Below are 22,271 nucleotides of genomic sequence, written 5' to 3'. Positions count from 1 at the left end.
CAAATCTAGTCCTGTGAATCTCAAGAGTACCAATATTTGCACCATAACTGAGTGTTGACATTATAAACCAAAATTGTTGACCGGGTTAATCAGCCGACCAAGGTAAAAGCAGTAGAGTACCCCATAAAATACACAGAATCTCTTTTTCTACAGGACAATGCTTTAAGGAGATGCTAATGTGTCTGTGTGTGGGTGCATCCACCTTTTGAAGTAACATTCAAATATGGAAAATACAAACCGCTTAAATGCATGTTCATCCACTAGAAAGAGGACGAAAATAAGAAAACAAAGGATATGCTGCCATGATGAATAAAAATATCCAATTATCTAAAGAAGACGCGGATCAGCATATAAATAAACCTGTTTCAGTGCAACTGCGCTAATCCAGTAATTGTGTGATTGTGTGGACCTCCTTGAAGCCCAGGAAAGACAGCTTGATTAATTTTGTCCTCATAGGAAACTACATTAAGCCCAGGAATGAAATATCAGATGGCAAGGTTCAATGAAATCTTTTAATCATTGTTATCAAGAAAACTCCAAACCGGGAAGAAAAAAAAAAGGTCAACTCACTTCGGCTGTATTTAATGTAGTTTACCAGGCGAATGCGGGCATAATCATCAAAGTGAAAAAGCACTTGCACCAGCAACTATCAGTTTTGTCCTGAAAAGTGAAGCGCATTTCTCCAAGTGGTAAGAAATTATTATGTTCAGCGTTATTTTCTGTGGAAATAGGTACTCCTATGCTTGTGAACTTGTGTTATGGCCAATAATTAAGATCGAACAAGCTGAGTAACAGCTTTCAAAACTAAAGTACCTGATCATAATCAGTGTAACCAGGTTGCATTGGTGACTTTATATTGGTTGTAAATTATGTCTTTCACCCATGATGCAATGACAAAGACAAACTTCTAGTTTGTGGGAAGCCAATCATCTAAAAGTTTATGCAGGCCGAAGATGACAGTATCACCAATAAAGGTCTAATCATTTGCTAGGACAATTGGCAAAGTTCAAGGAAAAGCATCTTCGGCGGACACGTCAATAAGAACTTTCCAGTTATAAGAACGATATGATAAGATTGTAACCAAACTACAATGCTCCAGAGCATCTAGTTACAATGCTCCAGAGCATCCAGGTTTAATGAAAAAACTGAAATAACTATCATGTACTCCAGTATTTGGAACAAAAGATGCATTCATCATGGTAATAACAATTTTCTTCCCATTCCAGTTTCTGGAACAAATGATGATAAATAGAATGAAACACGGTTAATTTTCACTTACAGATATACCTCATTCTTCATGGTTGGCAATTCTTTTGCTGCTCCCCAAGCACTGTTTATGAACAATATCAACGAGGAATCAAGCTCTCTTTTGCCTTTCCTAAACTTTTGATCTTCTCACATGCCGCATCTAGTGATAGAGTATATCGTCAAATATAGCTTGAGCAGGATCTAGCGCTTCCGCATTTCAACTGTGTTATTACCATAAGCACGGATTGCAGAGAGGCATCTAGTTCCAAGCCTGGATATTTCTGTACTAACAAGATAAGTTTATCCATAAGCTCGCTTAGAGTTAGCAAAATTACAGCCTAACATAATTTGAATTTCATAAAACAAGAAAAATAAAGTAAAACAAGACCTAGTTAAAAAGGTGCTCCAAGAGTTTATTAGGGATTAAAAAACCTTCTTGCTCACTGAATTTTCTAACATTTAGTAAGCTCCAACAGTTTCTGCTTACTTTTGAGCACGATAATCAAACCCCCCTTGCAGCTATTCTAATCCAAGTTTAATATAATAGTTCAACAACAATAAGTGATACTGGGTTTCATACAACATTGGTACTACAAGCTCGAACAAGATTGTTAATTATTTGCATAAGCTCAACTAGAGCATGAATGCATCATGTTCATTATTCCCCAACTGAAATGGCGTACCAAGAGTTCTTTTCGGTATAATCCCTCTTGCTCACTTCATCTTACTATCACTTATTTCTAATTAAGAACCAATTAATCAATGTTTAGCAGAACAATCAATGAGAACATATGGGTTTCTTAAGGTGCCATGTGCACATGCTCCAAGACGTTTGTACCAATTACACGATTGCGAAGTACTTCCACAAGCTCAACTAGAGTATGCATGCATAGTTGTCCATAAAAACCATTCAAACAGTAAAATTTAATTGGGCAACGTTAAGTATTTGATTACCGTTACGTTCATCAAACTCCTCACTAAAGCATGAATGCATCATAGTCTATACAAAACCAATCAGTAAGTAAAACTTAAGTGAACGAGATCAAGTATTTGTTTACCGTCACGGTCATCCAAGCTATCATAAGTCTCCGACAGTAGACTAAGATGGCGGAAAAACTCCTCATTGAAATCCTTACGCCGCTTAGCCACAACTGCATTGATATCAGTTGGACTTTGCTCTATTTCCATGAGTAGCTCACATGTCTTTCTATCTCATCATCAATCTACAACTCAAAACCACAATACATTCAATTCCTCAAAAACCAAACAAAGTCACACAAATATATTCAAAACACACACAAAATCACAATTACCTTCTTCACTTTCCTCCCTAACACCACCAACTTCTGTTTTGTACCATTATCGTCCTCAGCGTCCGCTCCTGCTTTACATTGCTTATAAAATTTCTCACTATACTTTCTCCATTCCTCCCCAAACACCAATAACTTCCTCCAATTTTAGTCTGTGGCTTCAGAAACAGATCAATAATCTTATCACAAAATTGAGTAATTGTATACCCTTCAGCTACTTTTACCACACTTTGTTCAATTTCAGCAGTAGAAGCTTGAGTAGGACCTGAACAATACACAATCAACCGAGTCTGACTCAGTGAGTTTAAGTGACCGAGTTTGTAAAACCTCAACTGAAACAAAAATTAAGGGAGTGGGGGTACTTACTTTTGAGATTTGAATCTGTGATTTATTCTTCTTCTAGTTCCTCCATTTTTTGGTGAGATGTATGATGTTGATTTTAGTGGGCAATTTGGTACAAAATTTTAGAGATTTCTCCATGGAAGGAGAAGTGATTAGGGAAGAGAAGAGAGGGTTTGGTAGATATATTGAGAAATCTAAGACTGTGGAATGACAACTCATGGCTCTTTGGGGAGGTTTGAACAGACAAAGGGTTTAGACAGTGAGATAGAAATGATGAAGAGTGAGATAGAAGAAGATATATCTGAGAAGGTGATGTTCACCCAGTGGACCCAAAATGTATGGGCTTGGGGGCTCAAGTGGTACACCTATAGTTTTGCGGTGAATGATTTTATGGGGACCAACCATTTGTTCCTTAAACATCTATCTATTCTATCCTTTGGTTACCCTTATAGCGCGTTTGGACGAGTGTGAATTCGTGCACACTCCTTAACGAGTGTATATTTCACATTTCAATCTCTACCTTTGATTTAATTTAAGAAGTTATGTAACGAAAGACGTGATTCTAAATATGGAGGATAATTGGGCCATCAGTTAAATAATCAACCAATCAGAAGAATATGTGAAATACACACTCGTTAGAGGAGTGTGAACAGATTTGCACTCGCGTTTGGACACACATTTAGAGATTGTGTTTTGACTTCTGAAAGCAAAAAAGTTAGTTTGAGTAAACAATTTCAGAATGACTTCCAAAAGCTGAAAAGTTAACTTTTTGTGAAGCAAAATATTTTTGCTTCTGATTTTTACTTCTACTTCTTGAGAAGCAGAAATCAGAGGCATATTTGTATGCAAACGCGCTATTAATCAACTCCCAGTAAATGACTAAGTTACCCCTGATTTAAACTAATCTAATCTGTTCTGGAATTAAACTAATCTAATCTACCTTTATATCTAAACCTAATAAAAAAACCAAAATCAAAAACCCTCTCTCCTAGACGAACAACGTTCATTTCAGAAAAATAAAAATATATTTCTCTTTCTGTCGTTTACTAGAAATGTTTCTCACTTTTGATCGTCGAACCGTAAAACTCTGTAATCAATTGACCTCGTCTAAAATTACTCGTTACAAACGTTGTGTTCGGGATACAATTCAAAATACGAGGATTCCAACAATTGCAACTCGATTAAATCCACCCCAAGGTGAAGAATGCAACAAAATAATTTGTAACCGAAATGAAGTTTATAACTCGCTAACCAAATCCTGACTGTTCCAAGATGTACATTAGATGGTATTTTTCGGCAAACCCCTTGATTTTTCATACGTTTTTGACTGGTAAATCTGGTTGTAATCATCAAAATATGGGTTTAAATGGTAGTTTTAGATGCATGTTCGATATGGGACCTTCAAAAAAATCCTAGACGAGGTAACCAAATTTAGGATTGAAAAACAGTTTGGTTAGGAGACTTTCGAAGAAAACCCTAGACTAGGTAACCGTACTTTTAGGAAAGAAGAACCTTATAGACAGTTTGGAGGAGCATATTTATTTTTCTCTTAGACGAACTTTTAAGGTTGAAGAACAATGCAATATTTGTTCGGTTATGAGGAAATTCTGACTTCTTAACTGAAGTTTTGTATTTAATTAACCGAATTCTTTGATTTATAACCGAACTTTATGCATTACAATTTAGTATGTTGATTTTTTTTCCTTTTCTTATGAACATCGAAAGATCAGGCAACAAATTTATTACTGCAAGATTCTAGAATCCCGCCAATCGATAAGGTATACACTTAGGTGAAAATAGACGTAGCACCAAACTTAATAATTAAGAAGGGTTGATTGTTACCGGGAATGGTAATCTGTAATGTGAACCAAGAGATACAGGAGGAAGTTGAGGAAGAACAAGAGAAAGTTGAGAAAGAAAAAGAATTTGAGGAAGAATATACGAGGGAGTTGAGAAAAAAATGACACTGAATATCCAGTACAAGCATATGAAGAAGAAGAATAAAATGTTGAAGAATGAAGCATTTAAAGAAAATAAGATGCCTTGGTAGAACCGTTAAACCCATGATTTGTGATTGAGAAGTTCTTAATCAATAGCATAGCTCTTGAAAGTCAGATGAACCAATTCTAAACTTGTTTGAAAGTGTGGTAAATCGGTCTCAAGTGAGTAAGTATAAAAAAGGACTTACAAAGAAAGGAAGTCGACACACTTTGAACACATGCAGTAATGTGTATATTTATTATTGTTCAAAGATATTCCTTAACGACTAAGAAGGAAGTAAATCCCAGGATCGAAATTAAATAAGTTAAGAATCTTTTAATTAATATTTTTAATTATATATGGAAAATAAGAATTAGTAATATGCATTTGCTATTTAAAGATTTTACAAGGAGATTTTCGATCATTATTTTGGACAGAGCATTCTCAGGAATTATGAAAACCGAATATGGAAATTATTATAGAATATCTTGAGAATATTTTCGGTTTTGGAAATTCCTTGGTGTCCAAAACTTCCTTGTCTATAAATACTTGAAGTTTGCCTTTCTAGCAAACTAATCCTTCGTGACAGTAAACTTCCTTTGTTGTACTATTACTGGTGAAGCCGCCTATTCGGAGAGGAGAGTAACCTAATTAGGCGAAATCTCTTACGGCCTCTCAGTTTAAAGTCTTCTTTGGGATTGAGAAGTTATGGCGCGTACCGTTGGTGGGAAACTAGATAATTGCGGTTTACCTTTTGTTTTCATATTGATTTGATTGACTAACAGTGGTTGAACTTTGATTGCACCTAGTTTGTTTATGCTTGAGAATCTTCTCTTCTGATATAAGATTCACTCAAACTAGTTCAAGGTTTCGATAGGGATCTTTAGACTGTTGTTAGTGCTAAAGACGATCTTGTGATAATTTATTGTTAACAAACTTCGTTCTGTGTGTGATTGATCACAAGAGATTCAAGTAGTTGTGTGCAGGTGTTTATTGAAGATCTAAGAAGATTTGAAGACAAAGAAGAGATAGAAGATTTCTGACTTGGTTATATAAATCTTTGGTGTGCACAATACTTGTTTCGGTAAAAGAGGATCCAACTATAATCGATCTATCCTTGTGGTATTTTGATAGAATAGTTTGAGATCGGCATCAATACGTTTCCTTGGGATTAAAGGTATTGATTGCAAAATCTTAACGATTACTTTTTGGTAATTGAACATAAGATAGATCTTGGAACCTGACAAAGGAGTTTATGTTAAGAAAAACAGAAGAGCTGATGAGTGCCAAATATTGTATATATTTATCCCTTTTTGTTGGCATTTAACTCATCTTTTGTGCATTAATACTACATTTTATCCCATATTCTGTATTTTCATTGTTTTCAAGAATAAATATTTTTCTTACTTAATTTTGCATTTTTAGGTAATAAATAAAGTCTGGATGAATTGCGGAGCGGAAAAGAGCTGAAGAGTGGTGAAAAGCCGGAAGAAATTACGCAAGGAAGCCGCAAAGAATGGTGCGCACAAGACCAAAAAGCTAGGAATGGGCTCAAGAAGGAAGAATTGTTCTTAAAGAAGATATGGGCTTGGCATACCCAAGGCCCAAAACCCTCACCCAAACCCATTTTCTATATCCAATCCCGTCTCGGATTTCAGCCGTCAGATCGAAGCATTTCAGCATCCTACGGTCGCTCCTATGCATGTGCATCAAATCCCGATGATTCCGCTAAACACTACAACACCTAACCTAATCTCGCACCGTAGACTTCGTTGTATTTTACATCCTACGGTCGCTACAAGCTGCTTCTTCCTTATCCGTCCGATCCACCTACCATCTCCATATCCAGCGGCTTCAGCTCGTGGTACACACATCTTGATACACCCGCCTAACACACTAATACTCGAACCCTATGACCTAGCCAAACAGCTCCCTACCCTAACCCATATCGACCTCCACCTTCGTCTTCCTCTCCCCCTCTCTGCAACAGAAACACCCATTACACCACTATCACCTCCACCTGCTACTTCCATCATCCATCACTCCTGTCACCACCATCACCTCCACCATCTCCATCATTACCCGACACGACCCATCCCCCTAATTCGAAGCGCTTTAACCTCTCTCACCAACTGACCTAGGTGAGGGTTGATAAAACACCTCAAATTAGGGAGCAATTGTAGCAATTGGGAGCAGGAGAAGAACCGAGAGAGGCAGAGAAGACATGGGGCGACGTCAATTCAAAGTTTTGGTGAGTAAATTTCGGAAATTGAAAACCCTAATTTCAATTCTAGGGTTTCGGAAAAATTGGGTATTTGGTGATATAAATAGGGGGTGATGTAGAGGGTTAGAGGGGGATGATCTCTGGACTAGCCAGAAAAACATTTGTTCTGTTTTATGTCATAATTTCAATTTCAGTTACTGCATGACAGTTGATAGTGAATGTTATATGATGTTTTGATTTTTATCTTCAATGTTGAGAATGTTGTTTCAATTAGCATATGTGATGAATGTTGATGCTGTTAACATGTGTAGTATGAGCTAATTAGCAACAAGCTAAGGCTTTGATGAAGCCTTGGTGCACTGTCAAATGGTAAATTGCTAGGATAGGATGCCATATGCTTGTTTTTCTTGTGCATTGGGAAGAAAGCAGTGCTATGATTGCTTGTGATTGATTGTGCTGTCAAAAGACAGTCAATACTATGGGTATTTCTGTTAGCAAGCTGTTTTTCTTTCCTTTCTATTGTATGCATAGGACTCAACTCAACCTAGGAATATGCTATTTGATTAGGACACAAGGTGGAATCTAAGCCTTAGCTTAGCCACAATTCCTTTCTTCAGTCATTTACAATTCCTGCTCTGCTTTTATTCACTGCTTAGTTACATTCCTTTACTGTTTTGCTTAGTTCTTGCATTTTGAACCCTATTGTGCACTGAAGTCAGTGCACAAACTCACCTCTGCCCTTGGCTTCCAAGCCTTGGTTCTTAGCTGTTTTCTTTGCTGCTTTGCTTTACCTTGCTGCTTTGGTTCTTTACTTCTGCCACTTTGTATGCCATATTACTTTTTCTTGCTCACTGTCTCCATTGTTAGCTTAGGTTTCTCTTATAGTGCTCCCACTCCCTGTGGACTTTCCCCTGCTTTCCTTCTATTCTATAAACTTGGCCTTGTATACTTGCAAGTTTTGTGTGCAACCCCATTTCCACACCAAGTTTTTGGCGCCGCTGCCGGGGAGTGGTGTTGCCACTGCTGAGTTCCATTAGCATCTCTGCCTTGCAATCATTGCAGGCCTGCTTCACTATCATTGCACTCAGTAATCATTGCAGGTACCACCTTGGTTGTGCTGCTGCTGGTGCCTTCTCTGCCAAGCTGTGCTGTGCTGTTGCTGCCAAGCCAAAGCCTGATGCTGCCAAAGCCTGCTGCTGCCAAAGCCTGCTGCTGCCAACTGAAGCTGTCAACTGGGCTCGCATATTTCTGTTTCTGCCGGGCTTGTGCACGCTCTGCTGCTGGGCTCTGTCCAACCTTTGTTGCTGGGCTTGAACCAACTGAGCTGGGCTTAGTAACCTCAATTTCGCTGGGCTTGCAACTTATGCTCCTGGGCTTGCCCTTTTCTGTTGGGCTTCGCTGTAGATTCTGCTGGGCCTGTGTTGCTGAGTCACTTCAATTGCTGCTGGGCTTGAACATGAGCTGCTTAGGACGATCATAAAGCCCAACTGGGCTGTGCAACTAAAAGGGGACTAAAAGCCTATTTTTGGGCTTCCCTCCAAAAAACAAGTAAGCCTAACCCATGAGTTAACCCACTTGGGCCTCATTTAAATTCAAATTCGGGCTTGTAATAATTAATTTAATTATTTATTTGGGATTGTAATAATTTTTTTTTTTGTTTTTTTTTTTTTTTATTTTTTTGTTTTCTTTTATTTTTCTTTTTTCTTTTATGGGTTTGTTTCAATTATTATTATTGTTTTTATTTTCTTTTATGAGTTGTGATAATTTATGCTAGGTTTAGTTCAAAATTTTTTTTCCAAAGCCCAAATTTTTTTAAACCAAAAACAAAACCCCTTCTTTAAACCAAAACCCATTCAAAACCAAATCTTCATAACCCTTGTGGGCCAAACTGTTTCCGATTGCTCTGTCTGACCAACATGTTAGTTAAGGTACCTACTAGGACATGATTGTGACCTACAGAGACCAGACAAACAGACTTGTTAGAATTAACCCAGACGAACCTATCGAAATTCTAAGTTCTGAGGGAGACAGTCCAGATCAACCAGAAACAATGGGAGAACCCCGTACCCTCAAGGATTATATGTACCCAACTAGAGCCAGTCAACCTTCTTGTATTTTGCTGCCCGAGGCTAATGGCCATTATGAGCTGAAATCAAGCACAATACAGATGCTTCCTATTTTCAGAGGTGTTGAGAATGAAAATCCGTACCACCACGTGAGAGAATTCGAGGAAATTTGTGGAACTCTGCGTTTCACTCAAATGACCGACGAAACCCTGAAGTTAAGGCTTTTTCCTTTTTCCCTGAAAGATAAGGCAAAGTCCTGGCTCTATGCTTTACAGCCTCAATCCATCATGACATGGGATGACCTCACAAAGGAGTTTTTCAAAAAGTTTTTCCCGAACCACAAGACTGCGACAATTCGTCAAAGTCTGAATAGCTTTGTGCAATTAGAGGGTGAGACCTTAGCTAGATACCTGGAGAGATTCAATGAATTATTGCTCCAATGTCCCCATCATGGTTTTGAAAAATGGAGACTTGTGCAAATTTTGTATGAAGGTCTAGATGTGTCCACCCGAACAACGGTTGAGTCGATGTGTAATGGTCTATTCGTAGACAAAACTGCTGATGCGTCTTGGGACTTCTTGATTGAAGTAGCTGAAAAGACGCAACAGTGGGAATCCATCCGTGAACCCAGAAAGACTACATCCGAAGCGAAGGCTTTTAGGATTGAAGCAGATTTCGAGGGAAGAGCAAACATGGCATCAATAGTTAGGAGATTAGAAGAGTTAGAACTACATAAAAATTCAAAACCTTCCACCACTACTCTCCGAGAACATGTCGCTTCGTCTGTATGTGCCGCTTGTAACGATCCCAACCATCAATTCCAAAATTGTCCCGATTTGCTTGCATTCCAGGAATCTAGGCTTGAACAGGCACATGCCATGTTTCAAAAACAAGAACATAACCCCTATTCACAGACCTACAATCCAGGATGGAGAAACCACCCTAACTTTTCATGGTCAAAAGGACCCACTCAGGGAGGACCATCTCAACCCAATCAGAGCTATCAAAACAATCAGGGATATCAGAACAATCAAGGTTATCAACACCCGAGAAACCCTCAACAACAATCAAACTCTCAACAACAATCATATCCTCAACATAATACCGACAAGAGATTATCCGCCCTAGAGGAAATGTTCCAGAGTCTGGTGCAAAGTCAGAAAAGTCTTGATCAGAAGATGGGTCAAATCTGTGAGAGAGAAAAGGGTAAACTTCCGAGCCAACCCCAACAAAATCCAAAGAGGATATTTCAAACAGGCACAACATCCTGCACTGAAACCTCACCCGATCAAGTCCATGCCATTACCACCCTCCGAAGTGGTAAAGTCATCGAGAACAACGTGGGCGAACCTAATGAATCTGATACAAATTCCACGCTGTCTCCACAACCCCAGAAAACCAAAGAATCTGAGCAAGTTGGAAAATCTGACAATTCTACTGCTGTGAATGTCCCTTTGCCAACTCATTCTCCTGTTGCCCCATTTCCTCAAAGATTGATCTATCAACAGAAAAGTACCCATTACAATGAGATGTTAGATCTGTTCAAGAGAGTCAACATCAACATTCCTTTTCTTGAAGCAATCAAGCAAATCCCTGCTTATGCCAAATTCCTCAAAGACTTGTGTACTCAAAAGCGCAAGCTCAATGTGCAAAAACGTGCTTTCTTAGCTGAGCAGGTGAGTTCCATCATTCTGAACAAAACTCCACCCAAGTTTAGGGATCCAGGATGTCCAACAATTTCTTGCACTATAGGAGAACACACGGTCAATAAAGCGTTATTAGACCTAGGTGCAAGTGTTAACCTACTGCCATATTCTGTTTATGAGCAGTTAGGTCTTGGGGAGTTGAAACCAACATCTATCACTCTACAACTGGCAGACCGATCTGTCAAGATTCCTCGTGGAGTGGTCGAAGACGTTTTGATCAAGGTTGACAAATTCTATTTTCCCGTAGACTTCATTGTCTTAGACACTCAACCTGTACAAAACCCAGACTGTCACATTCCTGTCATCTTAGGACGTCCTTTCTTGGCTACGTCCAACGCGATCATTAATTGTCGTAATGGAGTGTTGAAACTGTCTTTTGGTAACATGACGGTAGAATTGAATGTGTTCGATATTAGTCAACAACCTGTGAATCTTGATGATGATGATGTGCATGAAGTTAATATGATTGAAGGATTAATGCAAGATTCGTTGACTAACATTCTATCCGTCGACCCCTTTCAAGCATGTATGGAGAACTTTAACCCAGATTCCTATGATGATGCATACTGTAGTGACGTCCTATCTCTGCTCGAATCTGTACCTCAAATGGACGTCACTGAAAGGAAATATGAAGTGGAACCACCCTTACTCTCTGATTCCAAGCTTATTCCATCCATTGTTGAGCCACCCAAGCTTGAATTGAAAACATTGCCTAGTACGTTGAAGTACGCATTCCTAGGTTCTTCTGATACTTTACCCGTCATTATTTCATCATGTTTAGACACGGAACAGGAAAGTAAGCTTTTAGAAGTACTTAAGGAACACAAAGAGGCCTTAGGATGGACCATCTCAGATCTCAAAGGAATTAGTCCCACCATTTGCATGCACCACATTAACCTTGAAGAGAATGCCAAACCATCGAGGGAAATGCAAAGGAGACTTAATCCTAACATGAGAGATGTAGTCAAAGGAGAGATCCTGAAACTACTTGATGCGGGTATCATATACCCAATTCCCGATAGCAAATGGGTTAGTCCCATTCAAGTTGTGCCTAAGAAGTCAGGCATTACTGTAGTTCAGAACGACAAGAATGAATTAGTCCCTACTCGTACAACCACAGGATGGCGAGTATGCATCGACTACAGGAAGTTGAACACAGTAACAAGGAAGGATCACTTCCCGCTCCCTTTCATTGACCAAATGCTAGAACGTGTGTCTGGACACAGTCACTACTGTTTTCTAGATGGCTTTTCCGGTTATAACCAAATTCACATTGCTCCAGAAGATCAGGAAAAAACTACATTCACGTGTCCTATTTGGGACGTTTGCTTATAGACGTATGCCCTTCGGGTTGTGTAATGCACCTGCTACTTTTCAGCGTTGCATGATGAGCATTTTTTCTGACATGATAGATAGTTTTCTCGAGATCTTTATGGATGATTTCTCTGTTTTTGGTTCCTCGTTTGACGAATGTTTGAAGCATCTTGCCCTCGTGATATCCAGATGTAAAGAAAAGAACCTTGTTCTAAATTGGGAAAAATGCCATTTTATGGTGAATTCAGGAATAGTTCTAGGACACATCATCTCAGAAAAAGGAATTGAAGTGGATAAAGCTAAAGTTGACCTCATTCAACATCTACCACAACCTTGCTCTGTGAAGGAGATCAGATCATTTCTAGGTCATGCTGGTTTTTACCGGCGATTCATCAAAGATTTCAGCAAAATCTCCAGACCTCTGTGCAGTCTTCTCTCCAAAGATGTTGCCTTCAATTTCGATGCTGCTTGTGTGAAGGCATGGGAGGAATTAAAAACCCTTCTCACCACCGCTCCTATAGTCCGACCACCCGATTGGAAGCTTCCGTTCGAACTTATGTGTGATGCCTCTGATTATGCTGTTGGTGCTGTTTTAGGACAGCGAGTTGATAGACTACCATATGTGATATACTATGCTAGCAAAACCCTTAATGATGCCCAACTCAATTATTCAACTACCGAGAAGGAATTGCTTGCCGTCGTTTTCGCATTAGACAAGTTTAGATCTTATCTGATAGGGTCTAAGATCATCATATACACAGACCATGCGGCTTTGAAGTATCTTCTTTCCAAGAAGGATGCTAAAGCTCGCCTTATTCGATGGATACTCTTATTACAGGAATTCGATCTCGAAATCCGTGATAAGAAAGGTTGTGAGAATGTGGTTGCTGATCATTTGTCTAGATTAACTTTAGAGTCTATTGATGAATTTGAGCTGATTAGAGAATCATTCCCAGATGAACAGCTGATGTCTATCTCAGACCTTCCTTGGTTTGCTGATATTGTTAACTACCTCCTACAGGTAGAGATGCCCTCACGTTGGTCGAGACAAGACCGCTCTAAATTCTGGCTGAAGTTAAACATTTCCTTTGGGATGACCCATATTTGTTTAAGTACTGCCCAGACCAAATCATTAGGAGATGTGTCCCCAACACTGAACAGAAAGATGTGATATCTTTCTGTCATGACCAAGCATGTGGAGGCCATTTCAGTGCCAAGAAAACCGCTGCAAAGATCTTGCAGTGTGGATTCTATTGGCCATCATTGTTCAAGGATTGCCATGATTATTGTGTTGCTTGTGAACGCTGTCAAAAGCTAGGAAGCATTTCGAGGAGAAACATGATGCCATTGAACCCCATTTTGATTGTGGAGATTTTTGATGTTTGGGGGATAGACTTCATGGGTCCATTTCCCATGTCTGACAGCAAGTTGTACATCCTAGTCGCAGTTGATTACGTTTCTAAGTGGGTAGAAGCCATAGCAACCAGAACAAATGACCACAAGGTGGTACTTTCATTTCTAAAGGAAAACATATTTGCACGTTTTGGTACCCCTAGAGCTATCATCAGTGACGGGGTTCACATTTTCGTCAATACTTTGAGTCTTTAGTACGCAAGTATGGATAACTCACAAGGTTGCTACTCCGTACCACCCTCAGACTACAAGTGGAAGTTTCTAATAGGGAAATTAAGCACATTCTGAGAAGACGGTTAACCCGTCCAGGAAAGATTGGTCATTGAGATTGAATGATGCTTTGTGGGCCTATAGAACAGCTTATAAGACACCAATTGGCATGTCCCCCTATCGTCTAGTGTATGGAAAGCCGTGCCATCTACCTGTGGAATTAGAACATCGTGCTACTGGGCAATCAAAGCTGAACTTTTCTCTGGACGAAGCTGGAATTCAAAGGAAACTTCAACTCAACGAGTTGGAAGAATTGAGAAATGAGGCTTATGACAGTGCCAAGTTATATAAGCAGAAGATGAAGATGTTTCATGACAAGCGTATTCTACGCAAATCCTTCACTCCTGGTCAGAAAGTCTTGCTGTATGACTCCCGATTACATCTTTTTCCAGGAAAACTGCGTTCCAGATGGAAGGGTCCGTACCTAGTACGCACAGTTTTTCCTCATGGAGCTGTAGAGCTGGAGGATGTCTCCAACAAGAACGTTTTCAAAGTCAACGGGCAGAGATTAAAGCCATTCCTTGAGCCATTTCCACCCGACATTGAAACAACCAACCTGGAGGACCCAGTCTATGTGGACTAAACTGGTCCACTCTTTCCCTAAATAACCAAAAAGTTTTCCAAATCTTTCCCTAAAAACCAAAATTTGTCTTTTCCCAACAAAACCAAATTTTTTCCCAAAAAGTCCAATCCCATTAAAAACCAAATTTTCTTGTAGATAATGTGTTAGTTAAATTTCCTTTTGTATATATTTTGTGCTCATCCATTGTGACTCCTAATATGATGGATTTTTGCCTTGAATAACGGAGTTTTAATCGAGCTTTCGCCGTACAATCGGGTATTCTCTCTCCTTTTACTCTACTCAGCATGTTCCTCTTCATATATTGTTTTATAATTCTTTCCATATTTTGAAACATTGAGGACAATGTTTAGTTTAGGTTTGGGGGTATAGAGTAGATACCACGATAATATGTATAATTGAAAACGAACTCCTTCTTTTTGAAAAAATTGAAAATTCAAAAAAAATTAAAAAAAAATAAAAAAAATTAAAAAATAAAAACATAAAAATGGAGCTCATTTACCTTGAAATGTTGACTCTTGTGCAAATATGTAATTATTAGGAGTCTTAGTCTAGATATTTAGGCACCCTGATTCTAGCACAATTCACATAGTGATAAGAAATTTGCACGCGCACGATCTACCAATACATGTATGGCCTCGATCTTCAAGGTGTTTGATAGGAAGTTACGATTGCCAATCACTTTAGAATACTGAACGAAACTTGACTAGCTTGTTCTTTGGTTGGTTGGGATAGAAGGTGGAGGTTACATTAAGAAAGACAACCATCGAATTTAACTGGGTGCATCAAAAAGGGCTACCTCTTGCAAAGTGTCATGTAATCTTTTGTTTCCTTTTGTATTGTATCAAAAGTGTTTCCTTGTTCAAAAAAAAAAAAAAAAAAAAAAAAAAAAAAGATGTATATATTCAAAAAAAAAAAAAAGAAAAAAATATCAGAAAAATACAAAAAAATCAAGTATTTATCAATTCCATCTCTCTTGTTCCAAAAATAAAAGAGAGTAGTCAATGTAAATAAGAGTCATGTAAATAGTCATTTTGTTGTTTCATTGTAATAAGCAAGGAGGGTGTATGCCATTGATGTACAACGCGAGTAATTGTGAAATACCTCCAACTCATTCACAATTCTCGTAAAGTCCGGACAGCTAGCTAGATTTCGACCTTGGTTCTTAGCCTGAGAAACTATCTCTTGGTGATTAGTAGTCATAACTTCAGATCTTTCTTTACACATGTGTAGATACACTTTACACTCTTATCACATGTCTTTTTTGTTATCAGTGCTAGGATTGTGCCTTTGATAGCTAGATTGACATCTCCATTTTGCTGTGAGCTTAAACTGTTTGCACATGTCACATTTGATGGAATCTGAGCTTATATTTTGACCTAGAACTTTGTAGGTACGTTCTAAGCAAACCTTCACGAGACTTCAACTCGTCCACTAGGGACACTTAGTGGTTTAAAAGGCTTAGTGCATACGCTAAATGCATTCGAGAGACCAGCGACAGTGGTATAGTAGGATTTCCTTAGTTTTGTTTTACTTGAGGACAAGTAAAATTCAGGTTTGGGGGTATTTGATGAGTGCCAAATATTGTATATATTTATCCCTTTTTGTTGGCATTTAACTCATCTTTGTGCATTAATTCTACATTTTATCCCATATTCTGTATTTTCATTGTTTTCAAGAATAAATATTTTTCTTACTTAATTTTGCATTTTTAGGTAATAAATAAAGTTTGGATGAATTGCGGAGCGGAAAAGAGCTGAAGAGTGAAAAGCCGGAAGAATTACGCAAGGAAGCCGCAAAGAATGGTGCGCACAAGACCAAAAAGCTAGGAATGGGCTCAAGAAGGAAGAATTGTTCTTAAAGAAGATATGGGCTTGGCATACCCAAGGCCCAAAACCCTCACCCAAACCCATTTTCTATATCCAAGCCCGTCTCGGATTTCAGCCGTCAGATCGAAGCATTTCAGCATCCTACGGTCGCTCCTATGCCTGTGCATCAAATCCCGATGATTCCGCTAAACACTACAACACCTAACCTAATCTCGCACCGTAGACTTCGTTGTATTTTACATCCTACGGTCGCTACAAGCTGCTTCTTCTTATCCGTCCGATCCACCTACCATCTCCATATCCAGCGGCTTCAGCTCGTGGTACACACATCTTGATACACCCGCCTAACACACTAATACTCGAACCCTATGACCTAGCCAAACAGCTCCCTACCCTAACCCATATCGACCTCCACCTTCGTCTTCCTCTCCCCCTCTCTGCAACAGAAACACCCATTCCACCACCATCACCTCCACCTGCTACTTCCACATCCATCACTCCTGTCACCACCATCACTCCACCATCTCCATCATTACCCGACACGACCCATCCCCCTAATTCGAAGCGCTTTAACCTCTCTCACCAACTGACCTAGGTGAGGGTTGATAAAACACCTCAAATTAGGGAGCAATTGTAGCATTGGGAGCAGGAGAAGAACCGAGAGAGGCAGAGAAGACATGGGGCGACGTCAATTCAAAGTTTTGGTGAGTAAATTTCGGAAATTGAAAACCCTAATTTCAATTCTAGGGTTTCGGAAAAATTGGGTATTTGGTGATATAAATAGGGGGTGATGTAGAGGGTTAGAGGGGGATGATCTCTGGACTAGCCAGAAAAACATTTGTTCTGTTTTATGTCACAATTTCAATTTCAGTTACTGCATGACAGTTGATAGTGAATGTTATATGATGTTTTGATTTTTATCTTCAATGTTGAGAATGTTGTTTCAATTAGCATATGTGATGAATGTTGATGCTGTTAACATGTGTAGTATGAGCTAATTAGCAACAAGCTAAGGCTTTGATGAAGCCTTGGTGCACTGTCAAATGGTAAATTGCTAGGATAGGATGCCATATGCTTGTTTTTCTTGTGCATTGGGAAGAAAGCAGTGCTATGATTGCTTGTGATTGATTGTGCTGTCAAAAGACAGTCAATAGTAGGGGTATTTCTGTTAGCAAGCTGTTTTTCTTTCCTTTCTATTGTATGCATAAGACTCAACTCAACCTAGGAATATGCTATTTGATTAGGACACAAGGTGGAATCTAAGCCTTAGCTTAGCCACAATTCCTTTCTTCAGTCATTTACAATTCCTGCTCTGCTTTTATTCACTGCTTAGTTACATTCCTTTACTGTTTTGCTTAGTTCTTGCATTTTGAACCCTATTGTGCACTGAAGTCAGTGCACAAACTCACCTCTGCCCTTGGCTTCCAAGCCTTGGTTCTTAGCTGTTTTCTTTGCTGCTTTGCTTTACCTTGCTGCTTTGGTTCTTTACTTCTGCCACTTTGTATGCCATATTACTTTGTCTTGCTCACTGTCTCCATTGTTAGCTTAGGTTTCTCTTATAGTGCTCCCACTCCCTGTGGACTTTCCCCTGCTTTCCTTATATTCTATAAACTTGGCCTTGTATACTTGCAAGTTTCTGTGTGTTTTCCATTGGCACACCAAGAGCCTTTGTCCAACTCATATCACTTGGTTGAAGAGAGTTGATACCAAACAGATTTGTTGTTCCTTTACTATTTGGAATACGAACCAAAGGAATTGGTCCAAGTAAGTGACTTGTTTACAGGTCGCAGGCGTGGGAATACAGATAGAACTAGATGAACTATAGGTTTAGTTGCTTGGTCTCAACTATACGAAGTTGGTTTATTTTGTATAGCGGCTTAATCCTGAGAGTATTCAATTCTGGACAAGGTCCCGAGGTTTTTCTGCATTTGCAGTTTTCCTCGTTAACAAAATATTATTGTGTCATTTACTTTATATTTCAGCATTATAATTGTTTTATTATAATTAAAGTAAATTACACAAACATTAGTTCTTATTTACTTGATAAGCAATCTTGTTGTGTTTGGTTAAGTCCGAACCTTTTGTATCAAGTAAACATACTTCGTTGTTGTATTGTCTCGATCTCTTATCCATGGACGATCACTCGAAGTGTAAACTGATTTGTTGTATTGTCTCGACTCAGTTCATAGACAATCACTTTCGGAGAAAGGACTTATAGGAAGGAAAAGTTTTAGCTTGAGGTATATTTGGGTACGCTAGCCTTTTCAAAGAGAAATCACTTGAACGGTACCAAAGACCAAAGGTTGGATTTTGCAATTGATCGATTCAACGCACAACCTGTGATATTTCATATATATAACAAAATATAATTCGGAAAAGAAACAACACAGATACCATAAGTTTTATTAACGAGGGAACCACAATTGCAGAAAAAACTCAGAACCTAGTCCAGATTGAACACACACACTGTATTAAGCCGCTGCAGACACTACGAAAAAACTTCGGTCTGGACTGTAGTTAAACCCCAATCAATCTCACACTGATCCAAGGTACAGTTGCGCTCCTTACGTCTCTGATCCCAGCAGGATACTACGCACTTGATTCCCTTAGCTGATCTCACCCACAACTAAGAGTTGCTACGACCCAAAGTCGAAGAATTTAATAAACAAATCTGTACAAAAAAGTCTACGATAATAGATAAATTTGTCTCCCACATAAACACCTACGAGTTTTTGTTCCGTCTTTTGATAAATCAAGGTGAACAGGAACCAATTAATAACCCGGACTTATATTCCCGAAGACCGCCTAAAATTATCAATCACCTCACAATAATCTTAATCGACTAGCGAAAGAAGATATTGCGGAATCACAAACGATGAGACGAAGGTGTTTGTGACTTCTTTTATATATTTCCTATCGGAGAAATAAATCTCACGCCAATCTTACGATTGTACTCAAATACGATAGAAACAACAAGATCAGATCACGCAACTACAGAGAAAATAGTTGGGTCTGGCTTCAGAATCCCAATGAAGTCTTCAAGTCGTTAACCTACAAGGTCTCGAGAAGAAACCTAAGGTTAAAGTTGAAAATGAGGGGGTCTAACAACCACACCCAATATTTCGATTAGCAATCTGTATGGACTAACTCCAATATACTTTTTAGAGAATCAACTAGACATTCAGACTCAATCTAGAGAAAAGTATATCAAGGAGTTAATATCTCTCTCTTGATTTGATTTTACTCAAGCAAATATAAATCTGCGAGTCTTTATCAAATACACGGATAATAAACTTGGATGGTACCAAAGACCAATATCTTAGGATCAATCAATTTCCAATCAACTACCAAAGGTTGGATTTCACAATTGATCGATACAAACGCACAACATGTGATATTTCAATTATATAACAATATATAATGAGGAATAAAAATAACACAAACAATAGAAATTTTGTTAACGAGAAAACCGCAAATGCAGAAAAACCCCGGGACCTAGTCCCGCTACAGACACTAGCCTACTACGAACTAACTTCGGTCTGGACTGTAGTTGAACTCTAATCAATCTCACACTTATTCAAGGTACAGTTGCGCTCCTTACGTCTCTGATCATAGTATCATACTATGCACTTTATTCCCTTAGCTTATCTCACCCACAACCAAGAGTTCCTACGATCCTAAGTCGGAAACTTTGATAAACAAATCTATATCACACAGAAAAGTCTCCAAGGATATATAAATCTGTCTCCAACGGATAAACCTAAAAGTTTTGTTCTGTCTTTTGATAAAAATCAAGGTGAACGAGAACCAATTGATAAACCGGACTTATATTCCCGAAGAACAACCTAGTATTATCAATCACCTCACAATAATCTAAATCGTATGGTAGTGAAACTAGATATTGCTGAATCACAAATGATGAGACGAAGATGTTTGTGATTTCTTTTTATCTTGCCCAATCAGAGATATAATCTCAAGTCAATTACTCAATTGAACTCGATAGAAAATGGCAAGATTAGATCGCTCAACTAAAAGAGAAGTAGGTTTTTCTGGCTTCACAATCCCAATGAAGTCTTTCAGTCGTTAATCGACAGGGTCTCGAGAAGAAACCTACGATTAAAGGAGAATGGACTCTAGCAAACCAACTAGTATCACAAAGGAGGTGTGGGGATTAGTTTTGCACAGTTTCCAGATGTCTCCTTATATAGTTTTCAAATCAGGGTTTCCAATCTAGGTTACCTTGGTAACAAAGCATTCAATAATCACCGTTAGATGAAAAACCTGATTTATCCAAGCTAATATCTTTCAACCGTTAGATCGAAACTTAGCTTGTCACACAAAAATGAAATGTATTCATTTAGGTTTGAGTAACCATGCCTAAACGTGTACATTGGTTGTTTCACAAATGGTTAGCCATATGAGTGCTTTCATATTAACCGTATTCATCTTTCTCATAACTAGTTCAAATGACTCATAAGAACTAGTTCAAGAGTTGTTCAATTGCTTAGGTCTTTATACATAGACACAATTGAAACAAAATCGGTTTGATTCATTTGAATCAATTCATGAAAAATATATCCACGGTTTGCATAGATTGCATTCCTTATAATTTATTGTTTTAAGTCCATGAACTACCGATTTGAGAAATAACTAGCTTGGGTATGTGTACGGGTATGCGTACCTTAGCTACCGGATTTTGAGTTGGTTTTAGTTTCCAAACTCATCAGACTTTTTTGGGTGAAAAAGTTCCTCCAGTACGCGTACCTAAGGTGACTGGTTTTTGAGTTCGTAAACTTCAAACTCAGCAGAATTTCACGGACGTGAATTTCCGCCAGTACGTGTACGGGTATGCATACCCAACCTGTCTCCTTCACCAATACCGCATGCACACATATGGACACACTTGGTTTCCGGCACATGGATTTATACATTAATGTGCGAACACACTATATGCTTACATCCATAGTGGTTACATATTCTCAACTCTACATTTCAATTATTAAAACATTCTTCTATAATGTTACAAAAGTTGTTAGACATAAAGAATCGACTATCGTCATCAAAGCTATTTTCAAGATTGAAACGTCATCATGACTTTCGTCACGGGTAAAGATGTGGATGGTTAAATAAAAAGCTGACCAACACGTATTTCGAGAAAAGGATAGGCGAGTATACTCGGTTCGAAATAACAAATGTGTATGTATGAAAACTATGATACTTATACGACTTTTGTCTCAAGAGTAGGATATAGAGTAGATAGACTTTTGAGTGACAAGATGAGTTCAAGTCTCCACATACCTTTAATTTGGTCGGATGAAGTTCCACTGGTTCCTTGAGTAGTTCTTCGTCTTTGCAAGATAATCGCCATGAAGTATGGAGATAAACTATTCCTAACTATCCTAGACCGAGACTTAGTCATAAGTATACTAGAAACCAAGACATATAGTTTTGATCACTAATATTGAAAAACATGCTTGAGATAGAAACGCATGCGAGTTCGACCGAGCAATGCTCTAACAATCTTCCCCTTTGTCAATTTTAGTGACAAAACTATCAATACATATGGATTACAAAATAAATAAAACGTTGAGCTTCTCGTACACATGCTTGATCTCGTTGGTGCTTTAACGTTACTTGAAAACTTCGTCTTTTCCAAGTACTCCCATCATTCAATAGATGTTCAATTCAGCATCATAGTTGTTGAAGTTTCGTAGCCATAACAATGAGAAAACAAAATCTCTCGATCATTATTATACAATGTCGTAGTATTATTACACAACATCAAAGTTCTCATCATATCACAACTTCGACAACAATACTATGGTGATACGTATCACTCCTCCTTAGTCAATACTTTCGTCTCAAGATGAAAACCACCACCCCTTACACAATGACCCGTAAAGCACGTATATATGTATTTGTGGTGTGAACTACACATTAATTCTCCCCGTTTTTGTCAATAAAATTGGCAAAGGTACGAAAACGGGAT

At 38.5% G+C, this 22,271-nt stretch overlaps 1 long non-coding RNA gene across 2 annotated transcripts; it reads right to left on the bottom strand.

Annotated features, from left to right (window-relative positions):
• Positions 1–570: 570 nt before the first annotated feature.
• LOC113328563 lies at positions 571–3,169 on the bottom strand. Of its 2 annotated transcripts, none has more exons than XR_003349455.1 (5): positions 2,925–3,169; positions 2,562–2,823; positions 2,307–2,471; positions 1,280–1,529; positions 571–660 (listed from the first exon to the last, which is right to left on the bottom strand). It is a non-coding gene; the product is annotated as an uncharacterized LOC113328563 (long non-coding RNA). The 2 variants fall into 2 exon arrangements; XR_003349456.1 differs by having other exon boundaries at positions 1,288–1,529.
• Positions 3,170–22,271: the final 19,102 nt, after the last annotated feature.

This window comes from Papaver somniferum, unplaced genomic scaffold (genome assembly GCF_003573695.1).
Source record: "Papaver somniferum cultivar HN1 unplaced genomic scaffold, ASM357369v1 unplaced-scaffold_11, whole genome shotgun sequence".
Classification (NCBI taxonomy): domain Eukaryota; kingdom Viridiplantae; phylum Streptophyta; class Magnoliopsida; order Ranunculales; family Papaveraceae; genus Papaver; species Papaver somniferum.
The sequence above is the reverse complement of the archived record's forward strand: the minus strand, read 5'-3'. Positions and strand labels throughout refer to the sequence as shown.